The sequence below is a fragment of the Salvelinus namaycush genome, unplaced genomic scaffold (genome assembly GCF_016432855.1).
Source record: "Salvelinus namaycush isolate Seneca unplaced genomic scaffold, SaNama_1.0 Scaffold394, whole genome shotgun sequence".
NCBI lineage: Eukaryota > Metazoa > Chordata > Actinopteri > Salmoniformes > Salmonidae > Salvelinus > Salvelinus namaycush.
Genome location: NW_024060941.1, coordinates 91,148 through 104,958, shown reverse-complemented (window position 1 = coordinate 104,958; position 13,811 = coordinate 91,148). Strand labels below are relative to the sequence as shown.

Genomic DNA, 13,811 nt, shown 5'->3' with positions numbered 1-13,811 from the left:
TGGAGTAATTCCGCGGATTCCTTGCTAGGCAGCAGGCCACACCAGTAATCCCCCAGACTCTCAGCAACCCCGCCACCAGCGATTCTTCTTCCCAGCCTACCCCAGTGTCCTGAGAACCCCACTTACTTCCTCCGGAGCGCTACCCTGGAGATTCTGGAACCTGCAGGGCCTTTCTCTCCCAGTGCTCCCTCATCTTTGAGCTGCAGCCTTCTTCGTTCCCCTCAGACCTCTCATAACCTCATAACGCTGATGTCCAGGAGGGCACTCGCCTGGGCTACAGCGGTGTGGGAGCAACAGTCCACCGTCTGCCTCATTCTGAAGGAGTTTGTGGCAGAAGTAAGGTGTTCGATTCTCCGTTGTCCGGGAGAGAGGCTGCTCGTAAGCTGCTCCAGCTACGTCAAGACTCCCGTAGTGTGGCAGACTACAAGGTGGATTTTTGCACGTTGGCAGCTGAGAGTGCCTGGAACCCATAAGCATTGTTCGACATGTTCCTTCACAGATTATTGGAATTGATCAAAGATGAACTCGCAGCCCGAGGGCTGCCAATGAACCTTGACTCCCCCGATCGATGGGCGGCTACGAGAACGTAGGAAGGAGAGGGAATCTGTGCCCTGTTGCCCTCGCTCGCCCTCGATTCCCACCTCACCTCCAAGGAATCCCAGAGAGCCCCGACGTCTACATATCCGAGTGAACCCGATGTCACCCGAGTTCACTCAGGAAAGACTGAGGGCTTCCGACTCAACTCATTCGGATCCCATGCAACTGGGCAGGGCTAGATTGTCTCCGGGTGAGCGCGTGCGCGGACTTAACACCCAGAGCTGTCTATTTTGTGGAGCTACGGGACATTTCTTAGCTATCTGCCCATTAAAAACCCAGGCTCATCAAGTAGCTATGAGTACGCTGGTGAGTCGTATGGGGAGTTTCCCATATTCCATTGCTCATACCCCTCTCCATGCTACCCCAAATCTCTCCGGGTGCTCATTGACTCATGGGCCGACGAGAGCTTTATGGACTATACTGGTCTCGGAGCTGGGATTCCCCACACAACCTCTCTCCATTCACATGGATGTCAGTGTTAGATGGGAGCTCTATTGGCAGAGTCACCCACACTACGTTTCCCATTAACCCGAGAGTGTCGGGCAATCACAGTGAGTGTATGCAGTTCCTGCCCATTGAATCCCTTCATGAACCCGTGGTTTTGGGGTTCTCCTGGCTCCAGAGGAACAATCCGCTGATCAACTGGGCAACTGGTTCTATCCTGGGTTGGAGCCCATTTTGCCAAGCACATTGCCTGAAGTCGGCACTGCCTGCCCCGGGACATCTTTCTGCGGGCTTGGGAGAAGCCACGAACCTCTCCGCCGTTCCTGCGGAATACCAGGACCTCCGGGAGGTTTTCAGCAAGGCCCGTGCCACCTCGGTTCCTCCGCATCGGCCCTATGACTGTGCCATCTACCTTCTCCCGGGCACTACACCTCCTCAGGGGCGACTTTATTCCCTGTCGGGCCCGGAGACCAAAACGATGGAAGGGTATATTGAGGACTCTCTCACTGCTGTGTTTATGTGTCTCTCTTCCTCCCTGCCTGCATCCATGTATCGACTACCGGGGTCTCAATGACATTACGTTGAAAAACCGCTACGCGCTACGACTCTTCTCCTCAGCTTTTGTAAAGTTAGTGTGGGAATGGTGGAAAAATTGTTGTTCTCGATCAATAATGACTAATCTCCTGGCATTGACAACTTAGATAGAAAGCTACTAAGGATGGTAGCTGACTCTATGGCCACTCCTATCTGTTATATCTTTAATTTGAGCCTAGAGGAAAGCCTTTGTCCTCAGGCTTGGAGGGAAGCCAAAGTAATTCAGCTACCCAAGAGTGGTAAAGTGGCCTTAACTGGTTCTAACAGCAGACATATCAGCTAGCTGCAAGCTCTTGGCATTGTTTTTGGTCAAACAGCTTGCTATTTCTCTGTAAACAAATGAACAGACGTTCAGCATGCTTATAGAGAAGGGCACTCAATTTGTACTGCACTGACACAAATGACTGATTTGTTGAAATAAATTAATAATAAGATTTTGGGAGCTGTACTGTTAGACTTCATTGCAGCCTTTGATATTATGTACCATAACCTGTTGAAAGAATGTACACTATCGTTCAAAAGTTTGGGGTCACTTAGAAATGTCCTTGTTTTTGAAAGAAAAGCAATTTTTTATCCATTAAAATAACATGAAATTGATCAGAAATACGGTGTATGTCACGCCCTGACCTTAGAGATCCTTTTTATGTCTCTATTTTGTTCTGGTCAGGGTGTGATTTGGGTGGGCATTCTATGTTCTGTATTTCTAGGTTTTGTATTTCTTTGTTTCTGGCCGAGTGTGGATCCCAATCAGAGGCAGCTGTCTATCGTTGTCTCTGATTGGGGATCATACTTAGGCTGCCCTTTTCCCTCTTTTTGTGTGGGATCTTGTTCTTTGTTTGTGTGCAGGGAGTTTGCACATCGAAGCTGTTCGGTCGTTGTATTCTTTATTGTTTTGTCCTGTTTTAGTTTCACTTCGTGATTAAATTATGTGGAACTCTAAGAACGCTGCGCCTTGGTCTCTCCTTCCGACGACACCCTTTACAGTGTAGACATTGTTAATGTTGTAAATGACTATTTTAGCTTGAAACGGCAGATTTTTTTATGGAATATCTACGTAGGCGTACAGAGGGCCATTATCAGCAACCGTCACTCCTGTGTTCCAATGGCACGTTGTGTTAGCTAAGCCAAGTTTATTAATTTGAAAGGACAATTGATCATTAGAAAACCCTTTTGCAATTATGTTATCACAGCTGTGCTAACGTAATTGCAAAAGGGTTTTCTAATGATCAATTAACCTTTTAAAATTATAAACTTGGATAAGCTAACACAACGTGCCATTGGAATACAGGAGTGATTGTTGCTGATAATGATTGTTGCTGATAATAGGCCTCATACGCCTATGTAGATATTCCAAAAAGAATCTGCCATTTCAAACTACAATAGTCATTTACAACATTAACAATATATACACTGTATTTATGATCAATTTGATGTTATTTTATTGGACAAAAAATGTGCTTTTCTTTCAAAAACAAGGACATTTCTAAGTGACCCCAAACTTTTGAACGGTAGTGTATATGTTATGGCTTTTCAACCTCTGCCATATTGTGGATTCAGAGCTATCTATCTAATATAACTCAAAGGGTTTTATATAATGGAAGCTTATCTAATGTCAAACATGTAACGTGTGGTGTGCCACAGGGCAGCTCTCGGCCATCTACTCTTTTGTTAGGCCTAGGGTCTAGTTTCCTGAATTTCTGCCTGACTGATGTGCCCAAAGTAAACTGCCTGTTACTCAAGCACAGAAGCCAGGATATGCATAAAATTGGTATCATTGAATAGAAACACTTTGAAGTTTCTAAAACCGTTAAAATAATGTCTGAGACTATAACAGAATTGATATGGCAGACAAAAATCTGAAGAAAATCCACCAGAATCTTTTTTTCTTTTGAGCTCCCAGGCTCTTATTACGGAAACCTATTGTTTCTATGTAACTCCGTCACCCAGATTGCAATTCCTATGGCTTCCACTAGATGTCAACAGTCTTTATTCAGGCTAATTATTTCAGGCTTCTGTTTTGAAAAACGGACAAGTATTTGGAGTTTTTGTTAGGTGACCACCTGAAGCAAATCAGTCTTTCGGAGCGCACTTATGAATTTTCCTTTCCTATTCAACATACCACTTTCCATGTGAAATATTATAGTTTATTTACATTTTAGAGTACCTGAGGATTAGATAGAAACATTGTTTGACTTGTTTGGATGAAGTTTAGCGGTAGCTTTTTGGATTCTTCATGCTGAACGAGTGGATTACTGAAATCAATGGCGCCAACTAAACAGACTTTTGGGATATAGAGAATAATTTTATCGAACAAAACGACCATTCATGTTGTAGCTGGGACCCTTGGGATTGCAAACAGAGGAAGATATTCAAATGTAAGTGACTTATTTAATCGCTATTTATGATTTTGTGAAGCTTGTGATGGTTGAAAAATAAGTTAATTTGGGGCGCCGTCCTCAGACAATCACATGGTCTGCTTTCGCCGTAGAGCCTTTTTGAAATCTGACAATGCAGTTAGATTAACAAGAAGGGGCGCTGATCCTGCCAGCGGGATCAAATTCGACAACATCTGTTGAAATCGGAGCGCGCCAAACTCAAAATACAAAATCGTAATATTAAGCTTTCATGAAAATACAAGTGTCATACATGATTCTTTAGCTTAGAATCTTGATAATCGAACCGCAATGTCCAATTTACAATACGCTTTAAGGCGAAAGCATAGCATTCGATTATCTGAGGACAACGCCCCACAACAACATATGTTTTCAAACCAGCACAGGTGTCACAAAATCATAAATAGCGATAAAATAAATCACTTACCTTTGAAGATCTTCCTCTGTTTGCAATCCCAAGGATCCCAGCTAAACAATTAATCAACTCAAATGTAAATCTCATTTATTTATACAGCCCTTCTTACATCAGCTGATATCTCGAAGTGCTGTACAGAAACCCAGTTTAAAACCCCAAACATCAAGCAATGCAGGTGTAGAAGCACGGTGGCTAGGAAAACTCCCTAGAAAGGCAAGAACCTAGAGAGGAACCAGGCTATGAAAGGTGGCCAGTCCTCTTCTGGCTGTGCCGGGTGGAGATTATAACAGAACATGGCCAAGATGTTCAAATGTTCGATGACCAGCAGGGTCAAATAATAATCACAGTGGATGTCGAGGGTGTAACTGGACAGCACCTCAGGAGTAAATGTCAGTTGGCTTTTCATAGCCGATCATTGAGAGTATCTCTACTGCTCTTGCTGTCTCTAGACAGTTGAAAACAGCAGATCTGGGACAGGTAGCACGGACGGTGAACAGGTCAGGGTTCCATAGCCGCAGGCAGAACAGTTGAAAATGGAGCAGCAGCACGGCCAGGTGGACTGGGGACAGCAAGGAGTCATCATGCCAGGTCGTCCTGAGGCATGGTTCTAGGGCTCAGGTCCTCCGAGAGAGAGAGAGAGAGAGAGAAAGAAAGAAAGAGAGAGAATTAGAGAGAGCATACTTAAATTCACACAGGACACCGGATAAGACAGGAGAAATACTCCAAATATAACAGACTGATTCTAGCCCCCTGACACGAACTACTGCAGCATAAATACTGGAGGCTGAGACAGGAGGGGTCGGGAGACACTGTGGCCCCATCCGACGATACCCCGGACAGGGCCAAACAGGCAGGATATAACCCCACCCACTTTGCCAAAGCACAGCCCCACACCACTAGAGGGATATCTTCAACCATCAACTTACCATCCTGAGACAAGGCCGAGTGTAGCCCACAAAGATCTCCGCAATGGCACAACCCAAGGGGGGGCGCCAACCCAGACAGGAAGATCACGTCAGTGACTCAACCCACTCAAGTGACGCACCCCTCCTAGGGACGGCATGGAAGAGCACCAGTGACTCAGCCCCTGTAATACGGTTAGAGGCAGAGAATTCCAGTGGAGAGAGGGGAACCGGCCAGGCAGAGACAGCAAGGGTGGTTCGTTGCTCCAGTGCCTTTCCGTTCACCTTCACACTCCTGGGCCATACTACACTCAATCATAGGACCTATTGAAGAGATGAGTCTTCAATAAAGACTTAAAGGTTGGGACCGAGTCTGCGTCTCTCACATGGGTAGGCAGACCATTCCATAAAAATGGAGCTCTATAGGAGAAAGCCCTGCCTCCAGCTGTTTGCTTAGAAATTCTAGGGACAGTTAGGAGGTCTGCGTCTTGTGACCGTAGCGTACGTGTAAGTATGTACGGCAGGACCAAATCGGAAAGCTAGGTAGGAACAAGCCCATGTAATCCTTTGTAGGTTAGCAGTAAAACCTTAAAATCAGCCCTTGCCTCAACAGGAAGCCAGTGTAGAGAGGCTAGCACTGGAGTAATATGATCAAATTTTGGGGTTCTAGTCAAGATATTAGCAGCCGTGTTTAGCACTAACTGAAGTTTATTTAGTGCTTTATCCGGGTAGTCGGAAAGTAGAGCATTGCAGTAGTCTAACCTAGAAGTAACAAAAGCATGGATTCATTTTTTGGACAGAAAGTTTCTGATTTTTGCAATGTTTCGTAGATGGAAAAAAGCTGTCCTTTATATGTTCGGCAAAAGAGAGATCAGGTCCAAAGTAACGCTGAGGTCCTTCACAGTTTTATTTGAGACGACTGTACAACCATCAATATTAATTGTCAGATTCAACAGAAGATCTCCTTGTTTCTTGGGAGCTAGAACAAGCACTCTATTTTGTCCGAGTTTAAAAGTAGAACATTTGCAGCCATCCACTTCCTTATGTCAGAAACACAGGCTTCCAGTGAGGGCAATTTTAGGGCTTCACAATGTTTCATCGAAATGTACAGCTGTGTGTCATCCACATTGTAGTGAAAGTTAACATTATGTTTACGAATGACATAACCAAGAGGTAAAATATATAGTGAAAACAATAGTGGTCCTAAAATGGTACCCTGAGGAACACCGAAATGTACAGTTGATTTGTCAGAGGACAAACCATCCACAGAGACAAACTGATTATCAGATAAGATCTAAACCAGGCCAGAACTTGTCCGTGTAGACCAATTTGTGTTTCCAATCTCTCCAAAAGAATGTGGTGATTGATGGTATCAAAAGCAGCACTAAGGTCTAGGAGCATGAGGACAGATGCAGAGCCTCGGTCTGACACCATTATAAGGTAATTTACCACCTTCACGAGCGCAGTCTTGGTGCTATGATGGGCTCTAGAACCAGACTGAAGCGTTTCGTATGAATTGTTTGTCTTCAGGAAGGCAGTGAGTTGCTGCGCAACAGCTTTCTCTAATTTTTATAGAAATGGGAGATTCGATATAGGCCAATAGTTTTTTTATATTTTCTTGGTCAAGGTTTGGCTTTTTCAAGAGAGGCTTTATTACTGCCACCTTTAGTGAGTTTGGTACACATCCAGTGGATAGAGAGCCATTTATTATGTTCAACATAGGAGGGCCAAGCACAAGAAGCAGCTCTTACAGTAGTTTAGTTGGAATAGGGTCCAGTATGCAGCTTGAAGGGTTAGAGGCCATGATTATTTTCGTCATTGTGTCAAGAGATATAGTACTAAAACACTTGAGTGTCTCCCTTGATCCTAGGTCCTGGCAGAGTTGTGCAGACTCAGGACAACTGAGCTTTGGAGGAATACGCAGATTCAAAGAGGAGTCCGTAATTTGCTTTCGAATGATTATGATCAATTCTTCAAAGAAGTTCATGAATTTATCACTCCTGAAGTGAAAGCCATCCTCTCTTGGGGAATGTTGCTTTTTAGTTAGCTTTGCAACAGTATTAAAAATACATTTTGGATTGTTCTTATTTTCCTCAAATAAATTGGAAAAATAGGATGATCTAGCAGCAGTGAGGGCTCTTCGATACTGCACGGTATGGTCGTTTTGTTCGATAAAGTCCTTATTTTTATCCCAAAAAGTCTGTTTAGAAGCCGTCATTGAGTTCAGTAATCCACACGTTCAACAGGCAGACAAAAAAGTCCCAAAAGTTACTGGTAAAGTTTGTCCAAACAAGTCAAACGACGTTTCTAATTAATCCTCGGGTAGTCTAATATCTAAATAAATGATAATATTTCATACGGAGAATAGTATGTTCAATAGGGACGGAAAATAATGAAGAACACGTCCTCATTTACGCGCTCAAAGAGACTACTTTTTCCTTAGTGCTCCACATGGATAAACAACTATTCCTTATTGGTTTTTCAAAAAACAAGCCTGAAACCATGTTTAAAGACCGTTGACATCTAGTGGAAGCCATAGGAACTGCAATCTGGGAGGTGGAAGTCATAGTTTCCAATAGCTTCACATTTGAAGTGGATGGGAGCTCAAAAAAAATTCCGGTTTGATTTTCCTCGGGTTATCGCCTGCCATATCAGTTCTTTTAACATAACACACGTTGTTTTAACAGTTTTAGAAACTTCTGAGTGTTTTCTATCCAATGCTACCAATTTATATTTTTATATTTTTCCATCAATTGTTTACAGACAGATTATTTCACTTATAATTCATTGTATCACAATTCCAGTGGGTCAGAAGTTTACATATAGTAAGTTGACTGTGCCTTTAAACAGCTTGGACAATTCCAGAAAATTATGTCATGGCTTTAGAAGCTTCTGATAGGCAAATTGACATAATTTGAGTAAATTGGAGGTGTACCTGTGGATGTATTTCAAGGCCTTACCTTCAAACTCAGTGCCTCTTTGCTTGACATCATGGGAAAATCAAAATTAATCAGCCAAGACCTCAGAAAAAGTTGTAGATGTCCACAAGTCTCGTTCATCCTTGGGAGCAATTTCCAAATGCCTGAAGGTACCACGTTCATCTGTACAAACAATAGTACGCAAGTATAAACACCATGGGACCACGCATGCGTCATACCGCTCAGGAAGGAGATGCGTTCTGTTTCCTAGAGATGAACGTACTTTGGTGCAAAAAGTGCAAATCAATCCCAGAACAACAGTGAAGGACCTTGTGAAGATGCTGGAGGAAACAGGTACAAAAGTATCCATATCCACAGTAAAAGGAGTCATATATCGACATAACCTGAAAGGCCGCTCAGTAAGGAAGAAGCCACTGCTCCAAAACCACCATAAAAAAGCCAGACTATGGTTTGCAACTGCACATGGGGACAAAGATCGTACTTTTTGGAGAAATGTCCTCTGTTCTGATGAAAGAAAAATAGAACTGTTTGGCCATAATGACCATCCCAACCGTGAAGCACGGGGAGGGCAGCATCATGTTGTGGGAGTGCTTTGCTGCAGGAGGGACTGGTGCACAAAATAGATGGCATCATGATGAGGGACAATTATGTTGGTATATTGAAGCAACATCTCAAGACATCAGTCATGAAGTTAAAGCTTAATCACAAATGGGTCTTCCAAATGGACAATGACCTCAAGCATACTTCCAAAGTTGTGGCAAAATGGCTTAAGGACAACAAAGTCTAGGTATTGGAGTGGCCATCACAAAGCCCTGACCTCAATCCTATAGAAAATTTGTGGGCAGAGCTGAAAAAGAGTGTGCGAGCAAGGAGGCCTACAAACCTGACTCAGTTACACCAGCTCTGTCAGGAGGAATGAGCTTGTGGAAGGCTACCTGAAACATTTGACCCAAGTTAAACAATTTTAAGGCAATGCTACCAAATACTAATTGAGTGTGTGTAAACTTCTGACCCACTGGGAATGTGATGAAAGAAATTAAAGCTGAAATAAAGAATTCTCTCTACTATTATTCTGACATTTCACATTCCTAAAATAAAGTGGCATTCCTAACTGACCTAAGACAGGGCATTTTTACTTGGATTAAATGTCAGGAATTGTGAAACTGAGTTTTAATGTATTTGGCTAAGGTGTATGTAAACTTCCGACTTCAACTGTAATTACTATGCATGCAAGTTTCTCCTGTCTAAGAGTTGAGGAGAGACTGCCTGCAAAACGTTAATGTGTTGAAAATCCCAAATTGTTTGCATAGTTAACGTACACACAGCTCTGACACACACCTACCCTACCAGACATGCCACCAGGGGTCTTTTCACAGTTCCCAAATCAAGAACAAATTCAAGAAAGTGTACATTATTATATAGAGCCATTATTATATAGAGCCATTATGGAACGTCGTTCCTTCTCATGTTGCTCAAATGAACAGCAAGCCTGGTTTCAAAAAACGGATAAAGCAACACCTCACCACACAACGTCTCTCCCCTATTTGACCTAGATAATTTTGGAGTATGTATTGATATATAGGCTACGTGTGCCTTTTTTGGAAATGTATGTAGATCTGTCCTTGAGCTGTTCTTATCTATTAATGTTTTGTATTTTGTAATGTTTTGTGTTTTGTGTGGACCCCAGGAAGATTAGCTGCTGCTTTTTCAACAGCTAATATGGATCCTAATAAAATAACAAATAACAAATGTCAATGAACTTTTCGTTGTTTTTAACAGATGTCCCTTTCAATTAATCGAATGGCCGTTACGCAGTTTGGATGCTGGAATTATATTTGAGTGGATGAACATGTGCAGGTAGTCTACAGGAGACTTTTGAAGTAACCGAATTGTGACTAGTTGTATTTATGCCACACATAAAAGGAAATACATTTTGAAAGTTAAATGACAAATATTTAGGCTATATTGAAGTGTTAGGTTCTAGGTCTAGGAAAAGCTGGATTTATATCCACATAGCTGATACCTGACAACCAAAAATACAATGCCCGATTTATCTGGGGTTTTTGATGTGATGAAAACAACATAGGTAATGCCTTATGAAGGGTGAAATATTGGTTAGAGGTTTCCCCATTACATCCTAAAATACTCCATGCTGAAGTCTACATGGGTTTCAACTTCACTCCGTCCAAATTAATTGTGATCCGTTTACCAGGTGGTTGGGGGTTGGTGTTTGGTAAAAACGCATCACAGTGTGACACCTTCTGTATTTTGAAAGTTCTATATCTTGACAACTTGATTGCTCACATGCAAAACATTTTGGGGCTGTATCAACAGTGAAATAATGAAACAAATATCAAAAGATGGTTTTTGAATGGTATTTTCCTTTAAATGCCAAATGCAGCTGTGTTTATATCAATATCAAATAATTTCTGAGTAACAATGAAGTACCTTACTGTAATAGATTTCCATTAAAATGGGCAATAATAGCCTGTGTAGATTGTATTTTCAACCAGCAAATATCAGGATATAACACTGCAAAAAAAAAAATACACTTTTTTAGTGTTAGTTTTATCAGCTGTTTCAACTGCACTGGGCCCTTAACAATGCAGGCAAAGTGCATGGAAAAAATATAAAACAGCTCAATGGTGACAACTCATTAAATGGACTGCCACAAATATAGTTTGGCATTTAGAAGGATAGGAAGTTACCTGTATATCACTAGATATAACTGACATTCCATTCGCTGTTATAAGACTATTAAAACCAGATCAGCATGGACAGTATCATGCAGTGCAGCTGCAGTCACATGAACATTGGTCCTGCTGCCACGAGAGATCTGTTTCCAAGAGACAAGTCAAATTTCCTAGAAGGGGAAGAGTGAGTTGCCTCTGAAAAATCCATATGTGGTCTTGAGTTTGACTGAGCCATCTAGCCGTTTGGATGGAACTCAATTCATCTTAAAGCGATAGGTATCAGAGTTGAATACAGTAACTGTCAAAACAAAGATATTGATTTTGGCACTACGTAACAACAGCTGTGGTTGTGAAATTGAGTGTAGCAGGTTAGTTAGCTGAAGTATGTCTGTGTGGACAGAGATGGACAATGCCTTGGGCAGCAGGGGGCTGAAACCCAATAACCTTTCCACAGCACCTATCCACTATGGTGTCCTTCAAGGGTCAAATCTGGGCCCCATTATTTTTTCCCTGTACATGGGAAACCTTGGTGACATCATCTGCAATCATAACATTCAGTTTCACTGCTGTGAGGATGACATGCAGCGTTTTACCAATCAGTCCCAGTGACCAAGCTAGTGTAGCTACCCTTCACAAGTGTCTTGCTGACATCAAATGTTGGATGTCTGACAATTTTCTCCCGCTCATTGATAAGAAATAGGTTGTTTTATTTGGCCCGCACCTTGCTAGAACCCACCCTGTAAATAATCTTGGTCATTTGTCCACCTACGTAAAGCCCACAGCCAGAAACCTTGCTGTCTTCTTGGACCATGACCTAAACCTCAAACTGAATGTAAAGAACGTTGTTCAGTCCCGCTTTTACCATCTAAGTAATTTCGCAAAAAAAAATTCTGTCACTGATCTGGAGAGAGTTATACATAATGTTATTAATCACATTCAAGGATAGGCTTGGTTTAGCCCAATCCTATATCTCTGATATTGTATCTCCATAGTCAGGACCCAGCTTGAGATCCTCTGGCAGGGTACTGTTGACCATTCCAAAGTATAGGTTGAGTTTTTGTAGAATATCGTATACAATGGGTTAAAGATATGTATAGTAACCCTTAGTGTAAAATAGTAAATAATGGCTATTTCTCAAAAAGTATTAAACTGTTAAGAGGAGTAAAACAAAGTTGTCCACTATCGGCATATCTATTAAAATCAGATCCAACAATATCAAGGGGCTAGAAATCCAGTTCTTAAAAACAAAGGTGTCATTGTATGCTGATTCATGTATTCTTTTAAATCCACAGTTTGGATCTCTCCCTAGTATCATAGAGGATCTACAAACATTTTCTAACCTAAGTATATTATATTACGTATTGGATCACTAAAAAATATAACTTTTACATTACTGTGTAGTCAGGGTTAGGTAACTAACTTTCAAAATATAATCCATTATAGTTACTAGTTACCTGCCCAAAATTGTATTCAGTATCGTAACTTTTGGATTACCCAAACTCAGTAACGTAATCTGATTGCATTCAGTTACTTTTAGACTACTTTCCCCTTGAGGCATTAGAAGAAGACAAACATGTATGTTACCAATTGAACGACATCTATTGCAGGATAGATCAATGTTAAAGTTTATATAGCTGGCCATATATGGATGTTAAATGTTCCTTTATGTGTTGGTTATGTAGGCTTCTTCTAACCCATTGCTTTCTACTAAATATAATAATATGAATATATTATATCTTCACATTAGAAACCAAAGTCTATCAGAATTCCAGTTTTCCAATAAATCTTATACCCCTTGATCTTCAAGAATATTACTGGAAAATATGGAAGTATAGATTAGCCAAATTGTTTTATCTGAGCAAAACCCCAAAACTAGGAACTTATTAGCCAGCCCTGCTCTGTTGTTTATGATTTGGTTGTCATGGAGGACTGATTGGGCTCATTGATTTGTGTTGAACAATAAATGCTGCCCTCATGGAATGGCATGCTTTGAACACTACTGAAAAGTTATATTTACATGTGAAAAATGAATGCCATATGCTGCATTTGCTATAGGCCTATAGTTTACCTTTTTGTTGGTGATACTTTGATATCTTGTTAATATGCAGCTGTTTAAAGGGCAAATCCACAGAAGAAACAATAACAACACGTCGGCCCTGCCTCTGTTTCGGTAAAAAGCTGAGGGATGAGCCTGGCGAAATTTAACCACTATCAGATTATTAATAGAGAGAGCTATGGATTCAAGGACTGACCATCCATGATATTCAAATTATTGTTTTAACCATGTAATGAGCCTATACAGTGTTTGTTTACATTTACAATGTTTAAAAACATTGAAGAAAAACAAGCTAATATTTTGGGTTCTCATGGAGTGTGACAGCTGAACTAACCTCATGAGGCATTGGTAAGTTATATTCTTTAAGAAACAATGGATATATACAGTACCAGTCCAAAGTTTGGACACGGCTACTCATCCAATGGTTTTTCTTTAATTTGACTACTTTCTACATTGTAGAATAATAGTGAAGACATCAAAACTATGAAATAACACATGTGGAATCATGTAGTAACCAAAAAAGTGTTAAACAAATCAAAATATATTATAGATTTTAGATTCTTCAAAGTAGCCGCCCTTTGCCTTGATGACAGCTTTGCATGCTCTTGGCATGCTCTCAACCAGCTTCACCTGAAATGCTTTTCCATCAGTCTTGAAGGAGTTCCTACATATATGACCCGTTTCAGGAAACTAGGCGTATGTCACTGGTATGTCACTGGTCAATACTTCACAGGAGAGCCATTTGAAGGTAAACTTAACCCTTTCACATGTACCATCA

General features: G+C 41.3%; 1 pseudogene; it reads right to left on the bottom strand.

The window, feature by feature from the left end:
* Positions 1-13,811, bottom strand: part of LOC120040939 — a 110,094-nt pseudogene that overhangs the window by 38,505 nt on the left and 57,778 nt on the right.